Source organism: Dromaius novaehollandiae, chromosome 1 (assembly GCF_036370855.1).
Source record: "Dromaius novaehollandiae isolate bDroNov1 chromosome 1, bDroNov1.hap1, whole genome shotgun sequence".
Classification (NCBI taxonomy): Eukaryota; Metazoa; Chordata; class Aves; order Casuariiformes; family Dromaiidae; genus Dromaius; species Dromaius novaehollandiae.
This window is the reverse complement of record NC_088098.1, coordinates 128,548,923-128,564,508: the sequence shown is the minus strand read 5'-3', so window position 1 is coordinate 128,564,508 and position 15,586 is coordinate 128,548,923. Positions and strand designations below refer to the sequence as shown.

General features: G+C 36.9%; 1 protein-coding gene across 9 annotated transcripts in view; it reads right to left on the bottom strand.

The window, feature by feature from the left end:
• The window catches only part of DMD (dystrophin), a 1,316,184-nt gene that overhangs the window by 388,895 nt on the left and 911,703 nt on the right, over positions 1-15,586 (bottom strand). The gene's annotated exons all lie outside the window — the stretch shown is intronic.

Genomic DNA, 15,586 nt, shown 5'->3' with positions numbered 1-15,586 from the left:
CAATAAAACTGTACAGTCCTAGATCTCCACGGGAGGCTGTAAACAACCAATAGATTAGTTTCTGCTCAGGACTGGTTTCTGGGAAAACTTAAGGAGAACAGCAGCTAAGGACAAAGAGGGTCACAAGAGAAAACAGAAGCAAAGACGGATGAAAAAGAGTAATGCTAACAAAATAAAGTGATAGGTCTCTTCATCCTGAAGTTTTCAATAACGCTATTATAAAACTGGCACAAATTCGTACTAGAAAGAACAAGCATCTGAAATGTCATTCAGACAGCTCTACCCTGTTTGCTTTACATTAACAAAAAGCGCACCACTACACATTTTGTTCTGTAGTACATAGCATTGTAATTATATGATCAGATCCAACAATGATGCTGAATTTAGCAAGACTATTAATGCTTTATAGTAAAGTATTCATACAAATGAATTCAAAACAAAAGCACAGTAACAATGGCAGTTCCTAAAGGTACAGGGAGGCACCTATCATTATCAATGACACCTACTGAATTAGGAACTGCATATTCTCTAGTGATTTTCTTCTTTAATTTGGAAAGGTGTCATCCATGTGCTAATCTAAGCCAGCTCTGAGAAACCCTTTCAACATATCTACAGCTCCTTAAAATAGCCACAAGAAAAAATAAATAATGGATGGCGCACTGCATGTAGGTAATTAAAAGCAAAAACCAAAACTATAAAACTGTAAAAAGTAATAAAGAGGTTAACAATGTATGTAGTTCTGAGATACATATTGTTTTCATATTTAAGTAGTAGAAGGTTAGCCAAAGCAGATAAAAAAACCAAAAATCCTAGAGTTATCTGAAATATCCAAATTGGGGTTTTTTTTGTTTTTTGTTTTTAATTCTCTCCCCTTCACTCTTCTCCCATGAATTTTACAGTTTGATTCTGCAGTTTGTCCCATGTAATATTGAAGACTATCCACTGACTCTCCAACTTTATTTTCTGTCCACAATCACAGTTATCATTAGTCTGACAGCAGACAAGATCGTACGCCAGCCTTGTCATGATCAGATTCAACCACATGATTTCATCAGCAGAAAGCTGGTATTCTTTTCTCTGCTCTGCAATAAATTTGAAGTTTATGCTGTTTTAAGTCTCAGCAAGGGGCCATCTTACTCCTGTGTTTTTAACTCTGCATAGAAAATTTGTCTGCAGTGCTGCTTGAAAATTTACTTGGAAAATATTATGGACAATGAGTAAAGATAATCAGTGTTGAAAAGTCCACTGTCATTTCTCATTTGACTTTCCAAATATTGTTTATCAACAGCAAATAAAATGAACTAAAGCTCATCTGATTTCTTGCAATGATATTTTAAACATGTTTGTATTCAGTTCCTTTTCATTACACTTTTCATTATTAATGAGATATAACTGTAAGGATTCACAGAGAATGAGCACTGAAAAGCACTGTACAGCAAAATCAGATCTTTGCGGGGAGGGTTAACTTGTTGAGCAACCCATCATTAAAGCCCTATCTTCTTTCTGTTCCTATATGAGGTTAGCTTTGTACTTCCCTATTCACTATATAAAGAAAAAGTAATCATCAAGGAGTGTCAATGAAGAATGTCATTTCAGCCTGTCTTGATGAAAAATAGGCATTTTAATGTGTTGCGGTTTTTTCCATCAAGTAAACCATTCCCAGTATTTTGCCAGGTATGTGTTGCTTTGTGTTACTCTACATGCTTCATAAATTCTTAGGTACTTTATAACAGCACTGGGTGTCATAAGAAAGTATTTAACAGAAAAAAATGCCTTACAGTCCCCTGCAGAACCCAAGACTATTAAGCTAGACCACTATGGCTGCATCTACACTGCTGGTTTCATCTGCATCATGAATGTGCCATGGAAGTGAATCTCCCAGTCTTCCTCACTCCCTGTGCTTTGGTTTCCACCACGGACGGGTCTTGGAGCACATAAACTAGACTGTTTCAGGGGGTAACTGGAGCAGAAGGTGTGCTCTGAGCCCACACAACGCACTCCAGCCACAGATGGGCGTGCAGTCCATTGCATCAGAGGAGAGCTGCACGGAGGGGTGTACACAGCAGGTATCACGTCCTCAGCACCAACTGCTTCTCTTGGTACAGATCTGTGGCTGCTGGTCTGTATTATTGCTGATGTGGACACTGCCCGTTTTGAAAGACCCAGCTGCTTCTGCAGCCTGCGAGAAGGCGGCTCCCTCAGGCCTGAATGCCCCAGTCCCGGCCCCGGGGCCTGGCAGCCCTCGCTGTCCCTCCCCCTACCCCAGTCCCAGCCCCAGCCCAGCCCGGGGCCATCAGTCACTACCCCACGATGCCGCAGCAGTGCCAGCTCCAGCCCCACCATGGTCCTGCCAGGCCACGGGCCCCCAAGCCCCCACTCCGGCCCAGACACACAACGGTGCCTGACGCTCCCCAGGGCTGGGACTGGGGCTGCCCTGCTGCCCCAGGGCACTGCTCCCTCAGGGTGGGGGAATGGGCCCTGGCAGCCAGGACTGGACAGGCACCACCGGCAGCGGCCCAGCCACAGGGAGCCCCTGGCCTGGGCAGCAGTAACGGGATTAGAATTAAGCCTGGGCACTTACTGGTCCCTTTCAAGTAACGGTCAGCACTTCCGCTTAACTTGTTTTCTAAATGGGAGGGAAAACTGAGCCTCTCTTCAGGCTCTCTTAAGCTTTGTTACATACCTGATTTGACTAAGTTTATAGTAATTGCCATTAACAGTCAAGTTCTATGACTAGGAAATGAAAATGCACATCGTAAAAAACCTTCCTAGAGGAGGAACTCCAAATAAAAGGACTATTCCATAAGGGAACCTCCTACTCAAGACCTATAATTTTGACTGTTCAGTATTTATTTCTACCCTATCTTCTGTACTGAAATTTGTATCATGATTTACCATATACATACATTTAAATAGGCTAATTTCTCTTTTAAAATTAAGGGAAAAAGGAAAAGCAAAATGAATGACTAAAGGTGCTGTGCGACTCCGCGTTCTAGAGCAAAGAAGGTTTAATAACCCTTTTTACTGTCATTATTTTATGTGAATACTGTGTGTATGTATAGCACATGTATAAAAATGAAGATATTCCCTGTCTACACATTACATTAACATTTGAAAAGGTATTTGTTCTCTATGAATAGAACAGTCACAGTTTTCCACAGAAGGGTAACAAAAACATAATGCTGTCAAATCAACAGTTCCCTCTGCTCTACACAAACTAATCTCGTGAAGTCTGATCTTTCAAAATCAATGGCCTTGACCTAAGCCAAAATGCATTGTGCAAATCTATCAAATACAGCATGATGCTTAATTTCAGATTTATGTGGAAATAAGAATAAGAGTCCAGGGGGAATAAGTTCTCAATATCTTACCACTCTGTTGGACACTGCTGCGATTAACAGATAGCCTATTTCTTCAAGCTACAATTACTTTTTGATTGCTCCACATTAATTCCAACATAATCTAAAACCATCACAAAATGGTTTTAAATAAGTATACACCTGGCACATTAAATCATTGCAGTAACTTTGAAGCATTCTCTGCCTGATGGTATAGCCCCTTGACAAATTCTGTCCATTGAGCAAGTTACCAGCAATTTCAGATCTATTTGCTACGTGACACTACATTAATATAGGTAGACAGACTAAAGAGTAGTTTCAGAATACTGGTCCATCATTCAATTCCCGCAGAGAAGAAAAAGGTAACAACTATCACTTGGACTCCAATAGTTTGCTTACGATGAAAAGATTGTACTTATTATCTAGCCTGTGCATTTATTCAGATGAATAACGTACTTAAAGAGCAGGGCCCAAAGTCTGCTCTTGACTGCATGGGCCAAGCTGAAGCTAATAGGAGTTGTCCATGCTCATATTCAGAATCAGACATCAGAGAATACTAAAGAGAACTTTTTAAAGATGTTAATTCAAGATCATTCACTCCTCTACCACACTCACTTTCAGTGTCAGAACGCCCATAGGACAGATGTAGTACTTTCTCTGTAAAATGCAGCTGATTCTACTGGAATTTCACAATTTATGAACTGCCTGTAAAAAGAGCTGTACTGTAATGCTACTTCTGGGCTGGTTTATGAATATGCTAATTAAACTTTTCACACATATGGCAAATTAAAATACATCTTCACTAGAAACTGCTGTTTCTCAAACAAGAATTAAACAGAGGCCACCTTTACTCCATGAGACACCATCTAAGAATTTCCATTGGTGTTAAAATGGTGTGTCAGAACTGATGAAAGCCTAATGCAAAATAAGCCACACTGGCTCCTGCCATTTCCAACAACATGTCAGTTCAAAAAACTGAATAAAATGACAGGATGGAAAAAATGACAGGGACTTGTCTACAGCCACAATGAAACTGGCTATGAAAGTCTGCTGGTATAGCTCAGAACTTGGAAAATAAATACTCCCTAGCTGACACCAGTTTTTTGGCAAAACCTCTGGTGCGTATGCCAATGGAAGAGAAAATTCCTTGGCTTGGCATATGTTATTTCAAGAGATGGTAACCATCCTAGCAGACACACTCATGCTATTCAACATATGCTGCAGCTATACTAAGAGACCCAGACAACTATATGTAACACGTTGGTAGCATCAAAGCCTGTTATTGGTCTACATGAAGAATCACAAAGACTGATTCGATTCACCTTCTCCAGTAACACTGGTAAAACTTTGGGGATCAGATTTCCCAGTGAGATGATGTCTGTTTTCTGCAGGAATAGTAGAAGCTCTGAGTGATTAAACCTGTGTCTTCATAAAGTGCAGTGCAAAAATGAAAACTGAATTACAACCTTAAAATAAAAACATAATTTTGAAATTAATATTGTATGTGTTTTTAAAAGTCATGATCTCTTTTTATCAAGACTGTAGATTAAATGAAGATTAAAGAAGAAAAATCATTTATAAGAAAACAAAAGCAGTACGCAATTTCCCTTCACTTTACTGAGACAAAGCAGCGATGTTTAACAAGCAAATTTACTAAATCGGAACTTTAAAATGATTTGGAGGCTTTCATTTTCAAGAAGAATTTCCACAATAATCAGACATAAATCCCAAATATTTTTGACTTGACAACAGAAAACTATATTTAATTATACAATACTTTTGTTGCCTTTTAGCTGAGGGAGAATGTAACTTGTAACAGAACTCTTTGAGGTAGATTTCCTTATTCGTGCACAAAAAAGACTCCAGCAAGGTTCACTGAAATATTCTTTTCTATCTTTCAGATCACCATTTCCAGATATTTTAGGGAAAAAGTCATAAATAAATGGTGAGGTTCCAGTGCCTCTTCCCCCCCCACAAATCCCTCAGTGCAAGGCTGAGGTCCTGAAAAAGAAAGGAAGGTAGACTGGGAAAGTGACTATGTTGCAGTCATCAGGAATTCTAGTTCGAAATAAGTGACCTAATTTTTTCTTTTGAGTTGGCTCTGCACATTCCCACTCATGGAGCAGACTAAAAAGCTAAAGCAACACAAAGAAGAATAGTCAGGGGAGACTTAATTAAAATACATCAAAGTTCAGCTATACCACAGTGAGCATCAGATCTTGATGGCAGGTCAGACATACAGTCGATGGCATTCTGGGTGTTCAGTTCAGACATTTATACAGTATTATTAGAGTATACCCAAGACATGCTGTTAACAGTTCCACAATGAAATGGAACTGAGAAGATCCCAAAATTTAAGCCATGCCAACAAGCTGGCTAAAATGGTGATGCCCACAACCTCGCAGAATCAAAGGATGGTGTTTTAAAAGCACATTTTCCTGTTGGCTAAGAGGAATTTGTAAGCCTCCTCTGTACAGCTGGAGAGATATAGGAGCTTTTCCCCCACACACAGGGAAACCAGTGTCTAGCCATTGCAGCTGTCATGAAAATGAAATTTCCTGGAGGTGCTGAAGATAAATGAAATTATTAGCTCTAAATACATAAACTGCCTATATGGGGTATGAAAAGAATTTGGCTATGGCAGTCATATGCCAACAAGGCAAAATCAATTAATCATCAAGTTGGATTGTAAAAAGGTCCAGTAAGAAGAATTGTTTAAGACTGGATATGATTTAGAATATTTTGAAACTGGACAGGATGCAGGATGAGACAGATGTTCCTGCTTCACCTAGACTGCCGATCCTATCTCAGTTCCAGTCCATACTATAAAAGATATAATAATGAACCCAGAACTTCTTACACAAAAGAAAGAAATTCAGCAGAAAAAAGTATTTGAGAGACTTCTTGGGAGAAATAAGGGAAGTCCCAATACTTTTATAAGCTCTCTCTTTGTTTGTTCTCTTAAGCTGCCATCCTTCAGCATCTAAGAGCAAAAAATGTTTGACTGATACAGTAGTAGATCTGGACTACTACCGTGAGTATAGGTTGAGTTTATGCTTGGAGAAGAAACGTGAATAGTTTGTCTTTATTCAAACTAAACTTTACTTACTTCACGGAGATGGAAAAATGCTTTATGTCTGACTTAATTAGCCAACAGAAGGTACTCATGAGTGTATTACAAACAAACAAACAGAGAAGCAAAGACAGAATGTAAATACAGAAGAAAATCGCACTTCTGGAGAAATGGTTTGGAAAATGAATTCTCTATGTTTATTTATTGTAATATAATTAACAGAAAAGTATTGTGAATCAAATGAAATGTAGACTGGAATAGTAGGAATTAAAAGAGGTAAATACTAAATGTTTTAAAATAAGGATACGGTCATATGAAAAAACAATCAGTCAAAAAAGCATTTCAAAGGATGGAAGACTCCCCACTCTTGACACTGCTTGCCTTCAAATTACTCTTATGTGGAGAGTATTTCAGCAGTAGAATAACAAGCATGCAACACAAGTATTTTGTCTGAATCTGAGGAAAGATCTGATAACTCACAATTCAAAGCTGAATAAGATACACTGTGCTCTAATACTTCACTATGAAACGTATCAGAGAATCCACTGGATAAACAGAGTCTAAAAGGAAAAAAATGACATTTGACATAAGTCTAAACTAAAAGAATTATAAGGATAAAGAAACCTTTACATCCGTGAACAGCATTTACTGTTGTAAACGTTAGTATCTATGCATTTCTGTCAAACAAGTTATGGATATATCAGCCTAAGTTAGTGGAAAGGATATCATGCTGCTTCAAAATAATGTTTCTGCCAAGTATTCATGACTGAAATAAGTTTGCTTCTATGATATGGCATTTACAACTAATTTGAACAGTGCTTACAGCAACATCTATCATTACCATCAGAATATAAGCGAAAGGCTTATAAGGTATCTTTACTGACAAGTGAAATTTGGTGATAATTGAGTCACTCTGAGACTTCTAAGCATGGCTTATTTATTTTGGCAAGCAGGACAGAAAAACTAGAATTTCTTCTCTCTCATTGCACACATAATGGTACAGTTCTATTCAATAAAAATGAATTAAAAATCATTTCATCTGCAAGGAAAGTATATATTTTTTTAATCACTGTCTAATTTTTGTTCGCTTGTTCTTTTCTCTTTTAGGTCAGGGCTCATATGCAGATTTTCCTCCTCCTTCAAAATTTAGTAAATAAAGAATTATTTTCAGAGGAGCTCCTGGCTACAGAATGAAATATGGGAAAAAAAATCAAAATATATCGCTGTTCCAGCATGCTATTGTTGATTTTAGTATGTTTTCGGATACGCCTCTCCCAATATAAGTTACCTAACTTTGCACATCATTAAATGGATCTTCATGAGGATATATTTCTGCAGTTTGTCTTCCAGTAATTACAGTGGAATGTATTACTGGAAGAAATGGTAAAAATTGCTGGAAGCTTTAAGAAAATGCAATAGCATTAACTGCCAATGCATTCTTTCAGTTTTTACTGATTCAGAGTGATGGTTTTGGTTTTTAATTGCTAGTGTTCCCACACTGAACAATAAAACAAAACAAAAATAAATGGTAATATACAGAGTAGGATCTGGAAATATTACAGAAGTCCCAATCTCAGAAATCTACTATGCCATCAATATGTTCACACAGTAAGGAAGTCTTCAGTTAAATAAAGTACACGAGGCTGTACAAAAAGAAAGAAAAGAATGAAAGCTAGTATGTGACTTTCCTATGAAGGATAATTAATAATATGTCACAGTTGCAAAACTATATTCCACAAACTGGGTACTTTTTCTATTTTTAATATCCATGAAAGTATCCATTTTATAAGAACTCTGTTTTTTTAAAATCTCACTCATTCATTCATTCCACTCTGAATGAAGAGAAAGCTAATCGCAAAACAAGGAATAAGAAGTTGTAAGCAAATACCATGCAATAGTTCCAAATGTTAAAGAGCAGTCACAGCACAGATTTACACGGTTTAGAAAGACCTCCCACTCCTCCCCAATAATCATCTTTTCACAGCAAAATTTGTCATATCTAATAGGTTGACTTTCTTTTGTCTCTCCTACTGTATCTTACCAGAGTTGAATATATGCCTGATATCTTAAAGCCACACCTGCTTGGAAGTTGAGCACATCATCTGCAACAGGACTGAGTATTCTCCATGTTACTACCAACTTTAGTGTGAGAAGCAACTAAGATTCTCTAGGCATGCCAATACATTTTTATTTTTACTAAATTATCAAGCAGATTAGTTCACTCATATAGTTACCAATGTACGAAATGGAGACGATGCATATTCCCTGCCCGTAATATTTACTACTTAGCAATCAAGCCAGAACAAATCAAGGTAATGCTAAAAGAACCTTGTGCTGATACAAAAAGCTACTGTATGGGCTCTTCTTTAGATTCCAGTACTTTAAATTGTAGGTGATAAGTACAGCAAAATACATAATCTTGCAGAACAAGAGTAGCTAATTAATAAATAACCTGATATTCTCAAGAAGAAGAATGTCCAAGAGCTTTGAAGAATTGTATTTTGAAGAGCACGGTTTTCAGTTTAAGAAAACAGCACATGAAAAAGAACATGAATAAACTTGAAGAATGTTAAAAACTGTAAACTCTGGATCGGAGAGGAAATATCCTACCTGTGAAAACCTAACTATACCAAGTAAACAACAATTTGGCACTGGCTACACCATGGCCATGATAAAATACCCTGTCATTTCTGTAAGTCTCCCCTACATTTATACACCCGTTCATATTAACCAGACCTGGGACCCTGAAAATTATTTCAGCTCTTTTTAACAGTAGAAGGAGGAAGCCAAAAGACAAAGCTGAGATACAATTCTGCTAACTTCTCAACAACTTACCTAGACTTCCAAAAAGGTTATGCTTTCAAGAAAGAAATCGCCATCTTTACATACCAGTCATCCATTATTTCCTGGACAAATACTCTCTCTCACATTAAATACCTGATCACCTCTTAAAAATCTTTCCTCTCCCAACATGCTGGAACACAGATACATTTTCCAATGCATCCTGACAGTTGCATAATCTATGATGTTACAAATAAAACAGTTTACCAAGGATCACTCATTGGGAATATTTTGCCACCTTCCCTCATCCATTTGCAGCTAATATTTTTCTGCCCATAATAGACATTCAATCTCTAGCATCTCTCTCTAACAGCTGTGAAGCTTCACAAAGGGAGATAAAGAGGTTTGGATACCAGTGGCTGAAAATTTAAAGGATCAAAGCTCACGAAGAAAACATTGAGCAGGTCTTTATCCATAAAAAGATGTCTGGAAAGAGTGAGAATATACTGATGCAGATAATATCAAGCTCTAGCTCTATGACTTGATTGAATTGACATTTACTGCAGATCTTAATAATGCATTGAAAACAGGAGTACTTTACATAATCAAACAATCTTCATCATCAGAAATTTTCACATTTCAGCTTTTTGCCAAATCAGACCTAGATGTCATATAATACAGTGAGATAGACCTCTTGGGTATGTATTCCTTATGTGCTGATGTGGACAATCTTATTGTGTACAAAAACTCATTTAAAAGGATGCTAGCAAAATGAAAATGTAGAAGAATCAATACTGAGTTAAAATCTGACTTCTCTGGCCTAACTTGTCAAGCAGCCACTGACAAATGAAAGCTGATGGAAGGAAAAACACGGCATTGTCTGGTCGGCACTTTCATTCTCTCATGTGGGTGAATGTTCTTTTATTTATCTACAATTAGGTTTGCTAGACCACAGCTGTGCTACTCTGTCACTCTCTAACTGCCTGTTGTCAAGGATATAATGAAGTGACTGACAAGAGTTGACAGCTTTCCTACTGTCATTCAAATCTTATCAAGGACAAAACCCAAATACAAGTCATTTTTAAGAATAAAGAGTTATTTAATTTTTTGAAGATGGCATATTTTTATCTGCCAAAAATGAACACAATGCACTATTTTAAATATATGGCAAGAAACCACCACAGAAAATTTTAAAAAGCATAAATCTTATACCCAAAGCCTATTCAAAGCTTTTTTGCCTGTGTAGGCAACAATCAAGGTTACAGTAACTTTGGAAAGGACAGCTTAAGTAGAGAAGAGTATGGGGAAGGATGAGTGGCAGTCCAGAAAGTAAGGAGGGAGTGGAGGGAATGCGATGGGGAACTGAATGTGGAAGGGGGAAGGACCAATGACATTACAAAAGGATTAGGAGGTAAGATGGCTGGAATGCACAGAGTGGTTTTGAAGATCATCTGGAGGAAAAGATTTGCAGGGGTCAGCAGGGTTTCAGTGGGCTCAAAGTGGGAACAGGAATTTCTGCATTTCACCAACTCACTCCCTATCCTGAGTGTCCTTTCTTCAACCATGCCTTAAATTGTAGGGCCTCAAGCTTCCTTTCAGCCCCTCCACAACCCAGAGATCCTCATCTTTATCTAGAGTCATTTACCTCCATCATAATCCCCCTGGATAAGTATCTTTATCCCAAATGTAGTATGGAAGTGGCAAGGCTGAGACCTGGAAGAATTCCCAGAAAGTACAGCTTTCTCCTCCTCCGATGGTCCAGAGGAGATGCCTTGACTCCTAATGCTTCTTAGGAGAAAGGAGGCAGAGAAGCAGGCACTACTACCTCCCACGCTAAGGGGCAAAGAACACCATCAGCAGAGGGCTGTGCAAACAGTAGGCTGGGGTTTGTTTGGGTTGGAATACAGCATCTCTAGTTTTTCCTTCAACAGCAAAGGAACTAGTTAGGTACTGCTCTGTAGTCTACTGCCCTAGGCTGTTTTATCTACAGCCTTGAGATGGCTCTCTCTGCACATAAGTTCTCAAATGGAGAGTAGTATTTTCCCAGAGATAGAATTTATTTTTTTAAATGCTATAAATTGATCAAGTTAGCCTAACAGTGATGTGAAATATTCAGCCACAACTTCGGAAACACTGGGAAGCCAAAAATCCAAGTCAGTGAGAACATGAGAAACTCAGCACATCTGAAAATCAGGCCATTAAATCCCAAAGAGTGAATCATTACGAAGACTAAGTAGTTGTGGAAATAAAGTATTAAAAGCAAAAAACAACATAAATTTATATAGTGGTAATATGCATATTATTAAAATAAAATCCAGAAAGGCAAAAGAAAAATTAAGCAGTGATAGCTTAATATATCCATTTTTATATTATGCCGCACAAACTAGAAATAGAGGAAAACGGAATGAACCCGGATGAATATTTGTATTTATCTTTTACAAATAAGTATTTTTCTATGCACCTTTTACATTGGTTTTCCTTGGGAAAAAGAAAAAAGAAAAAAGAAATCCAGCACAGATGAGAAAAGATGCTGTGCATTATACATGCACAGAAGTCTATGTACTGTGTACATGCACTTTGACCCAAGCTAGTTAAAAGAGGCTTTGATTAATTATTTAAAAAGTTTAATTCTGCAATCAAATACTAAGTGCAGAATATGAGAGGAAATACAGTACATAACTCAGAAAGTGAAACAGTACTTTTTAATGCAAAATTCAACTAAAGCTTAGCTGTGGAACTACAATCACAAGACCTCTACATCTAACACAGTCTTTGTCACAGCCCAGATCACGTCTCCCTGTAGAAAAACTAAGGGGATGAAATTCAGACAAAGAGATGCCACCAAAAAGGATTTTTTCAGATACTCACTGCCGATATGGCCTACCACCACCCAGCTCCTGGACAGACAGCCCTGGAACTCCAGGGAATGCAGAACTTTCCAAAGGTCCAGAGCAAGTCCATTTGTCCTCCAGTACTGTTTCTAGCTCCTCAGCTCTGGTAAGGAGACTTAATTTTCATAGGGTTATTCAGAAAAGATATCAAATCCCCATATATACATATATATATATATATATATATATGCACTGAGTGAAAAATCAGGGAAATCCTAAAAGACAATGATTGAAAATGAAACTTCAACTTTCTGCCCAACATTCAGTTCTAGTGATATCAATGCTGGTTGTTACCCCATAGTAATACCTTGGATAAACTCTAATTTGAAATTATTCCTATTTGCATTTTGAAAAAATACTACAAACTGAAAGTTAAAATACTTTGACACTTCTTTTGTTTTTCAGTATTTCCTTTTAAGTATTTCCTTAAATTCAGTTCATCTGATGAAACTGAAGAGAAATATTTTCAACCTAAATTTCAGTGGGGAAGAGAGCCTGGAAATTCTTTTAAAATTCTAGTTTTCAAGCAGCTTTCATAGGAGACTAAGAAAAGAAAGAAGGGCTACACAATGATTTTCTTATTGTTTTTTTGCAGTATGAGCTGGTAACTTCTAGCATTCTCTTACCAAAGGGCTTTTTGTTACTACTGAAGTTACTACTCTGGAAGCAGAGCTAACATGCACCTTATTCAATTACTTCCAAGAATATTTTATTGGGTTTTTAAGGACGGAAGTTACACATTACCATTTACTCGCCATTTTCCACAGGCAAGTGCCTTTACATATTAGCAAGTGCTAATATGTATTTTCTGGTTATGAGGCTGTAAACATGTTTTCATATTTTAGGTTCCATTCATAAGCAACCTTTCTAGCCTATTTTGCCTTTATGCAATTTGCTTCTACATCTATATTGGTTTCTGAACCATTACTCGAAGCAGTTTCTACTAGTGGTAATGATCTGTTGTTGTGCCACAGCTACAATTTTCACTCTGCAGTCACATATTGCAAAAACTCTCCAATTACATACCTACAGATACCTTAATGACAGTTAAACAGGCACAGCCCAGCAGTCCCAACATAAAAGGCTGTTGCTTTTGACAATAGATGCAAAATGTTCCCACCAGTACTAGTTAGATCTTGTTATTCACCCCCATTTCTCTACTGTAAGCAAGGACTACCAGCAAGTGAATTTTCAGAAAATAGACAGCTGATGAGGCATATATGTATAAGAGAAAGAAATTAGCGTTAAAAAAGAAAAGTTCCTGTGATGAAACATATAGGCATTGAAAAAAATTTACGGACCCATGTAAGTTTCTTTTTTTTGGTTTTTCTTTCTCAAATTTGTCTTTCTGACATCTGTTTGGCACTATTCAGGCTGTGCTAAAATTGGTACCAATTTGTGGATTATAATCTGCTATGAGTTAGTGGTATTTTCAGTTATGATCTAGACTATTGAATTAAATTAGAATCTTTGAAAAGCATTTCAATAGACTGATATTTGTTATATGTGGTGCTAATTACCTGTTTTCTTTGTGCCTATCTTATGAATAAAGGGTAGCTCATCCTACATGAAGTATAAACAGTGTAAAACCATCTAGAGACTACTTATTTTCTATAAAGAGAACTAAAAAAAAAGAACACCATACTTAAAACGGTCTTTGATTATTTGCAAGAAAGAGAATTACAGATTGCACTGTTACTTCAAAAAATCAGATTTTTAAAATGATTTAGCCTGTATATTCTTGCAAAATAAACTGCAAATACATCAGCATGAAAGAGAAAATTAATGGATAGGTTTATTTATTCTTTTTCAAGCCAGTAATTCCCCAGCTGCCTTTTACTGGAAGCTACAAATAGACAAATGCTACATAATAGACAAATGCTACATAATAAACAAATGGCATCCAAAAAAATCAAAAATAGCAAAACAAAGGTAACCTAGGATTTTCTGTTTGAATCGCAGTCTAATCTGCAGACATAACTGGATAGGCTTTATTTATATGGAGCCAGGGAACAGGCAAAAAGAAGAAAATATCTGACATTTTTAAAGCTCTAAGACTATTATGGGAAGTTAAAGGTTCCTATTTCACTGCTTAAGGAAAAAATCTTTCGTCCATAATGTGCCAATTCTGTGTTGTTTGTAAATTCAAAAGCATTAAGGCTTTTGGTTAGAACTGTTTAGAATGTGGTTTTCACCATTTTGCACAGTATCTGCAGCAAAATAAAACTGTAAATCAGATTGTTAGAACTAAGAATTTACTGGTTTATTATTGTTGTTCTTAGTCTTATTTATTATTATATAAGATAATAAAAAATTAATCTAGGACTGAGGGAAAACCAGTTGTACTGCACCCAGATTAACACATGGAAAAGTCAAAGCACCATGACTCAATCTGGTATTCAGTGGCCACATACAAGGTTTCAAGTTTATTAATGCCTTTGTTGCACTATAAAAGAAAAGATAACAATTTCTCTTGAAAAGGAGACAGGATTAAGCCAGAAGTGGAAAATTCAGTTATTTCCACAGAATTATGCTTTCCATTATAGTATATGCTGATATTTAAGAGACTGATAGTTTAGGTTTTTTATTTATCTAGTGTATTTAGGAATAACAAAGAAAAAATATTCTTTTCTAAATTAAAGCTCACATCTGAGACAACTGTTCATGAAGTTTTTGATTATTTAAAATTAAATGTATTAATTCTATAAAGCTAACTGAGAGGACCATCAAGGAAGCACAGATTAGTTTGGTGGATTTTACTCCTTTTTCATTTTTGCTTTGAGGATAAGCGAGCTTTAATATGTCCCAGCTAAACCCAACTAGAACTTGCTCATTCCAGCACCTTCCATTTACATATTCTTAGTGATCTAACAAATATATCAATCAAGTGCCTTGAGCACCATTTTTTTAAAGACTGAGGAAATACTGGATATTTTCTTGAAAAGTTGCTATAATGGTGCTTCTTTGTAGAAAAGTATTTGACATTGGAAGGCCAGTATTGGCTCAGCTGTACCTAAAAAGCAGCCTTTACTGTCCTTCTTTACTTAGCAGTCTGTGTATTAGGCTGAAAACTTCCAGGTCCAGTAAGATCACATAGCTTCACCAGAAATGCTACTGCTGGAGACATAATCTTTCGTACTGACAGTACTAACTCAGGAAACAAGCATGAAAATTCGATCAAAAAGTGTGACCACTATGCCAAAAGATTGGAGGTGCACATGCTGCAGAGAAGGACTCGCACTTCCACGTGGTCATTCTACCGCACCTCCTGAGAAGGGATGAAGCTATATCAGGGGACTGATTCCCACTCAGGCTTATACTTCGGGGACTTATATTCAAGTATTCCTCACTGGCCTCGCACAGAACTTACTGGAGTACAAATCCCAGCACCCATGCTCAAGATATATGCTGAAAATTTTTACAAGTAAGCAAGAATAGGTACTTTTCTTAACATTTTTCTGCTTTACTGACAAGGTTTAAAACTCATTATCATTCTTCTCACA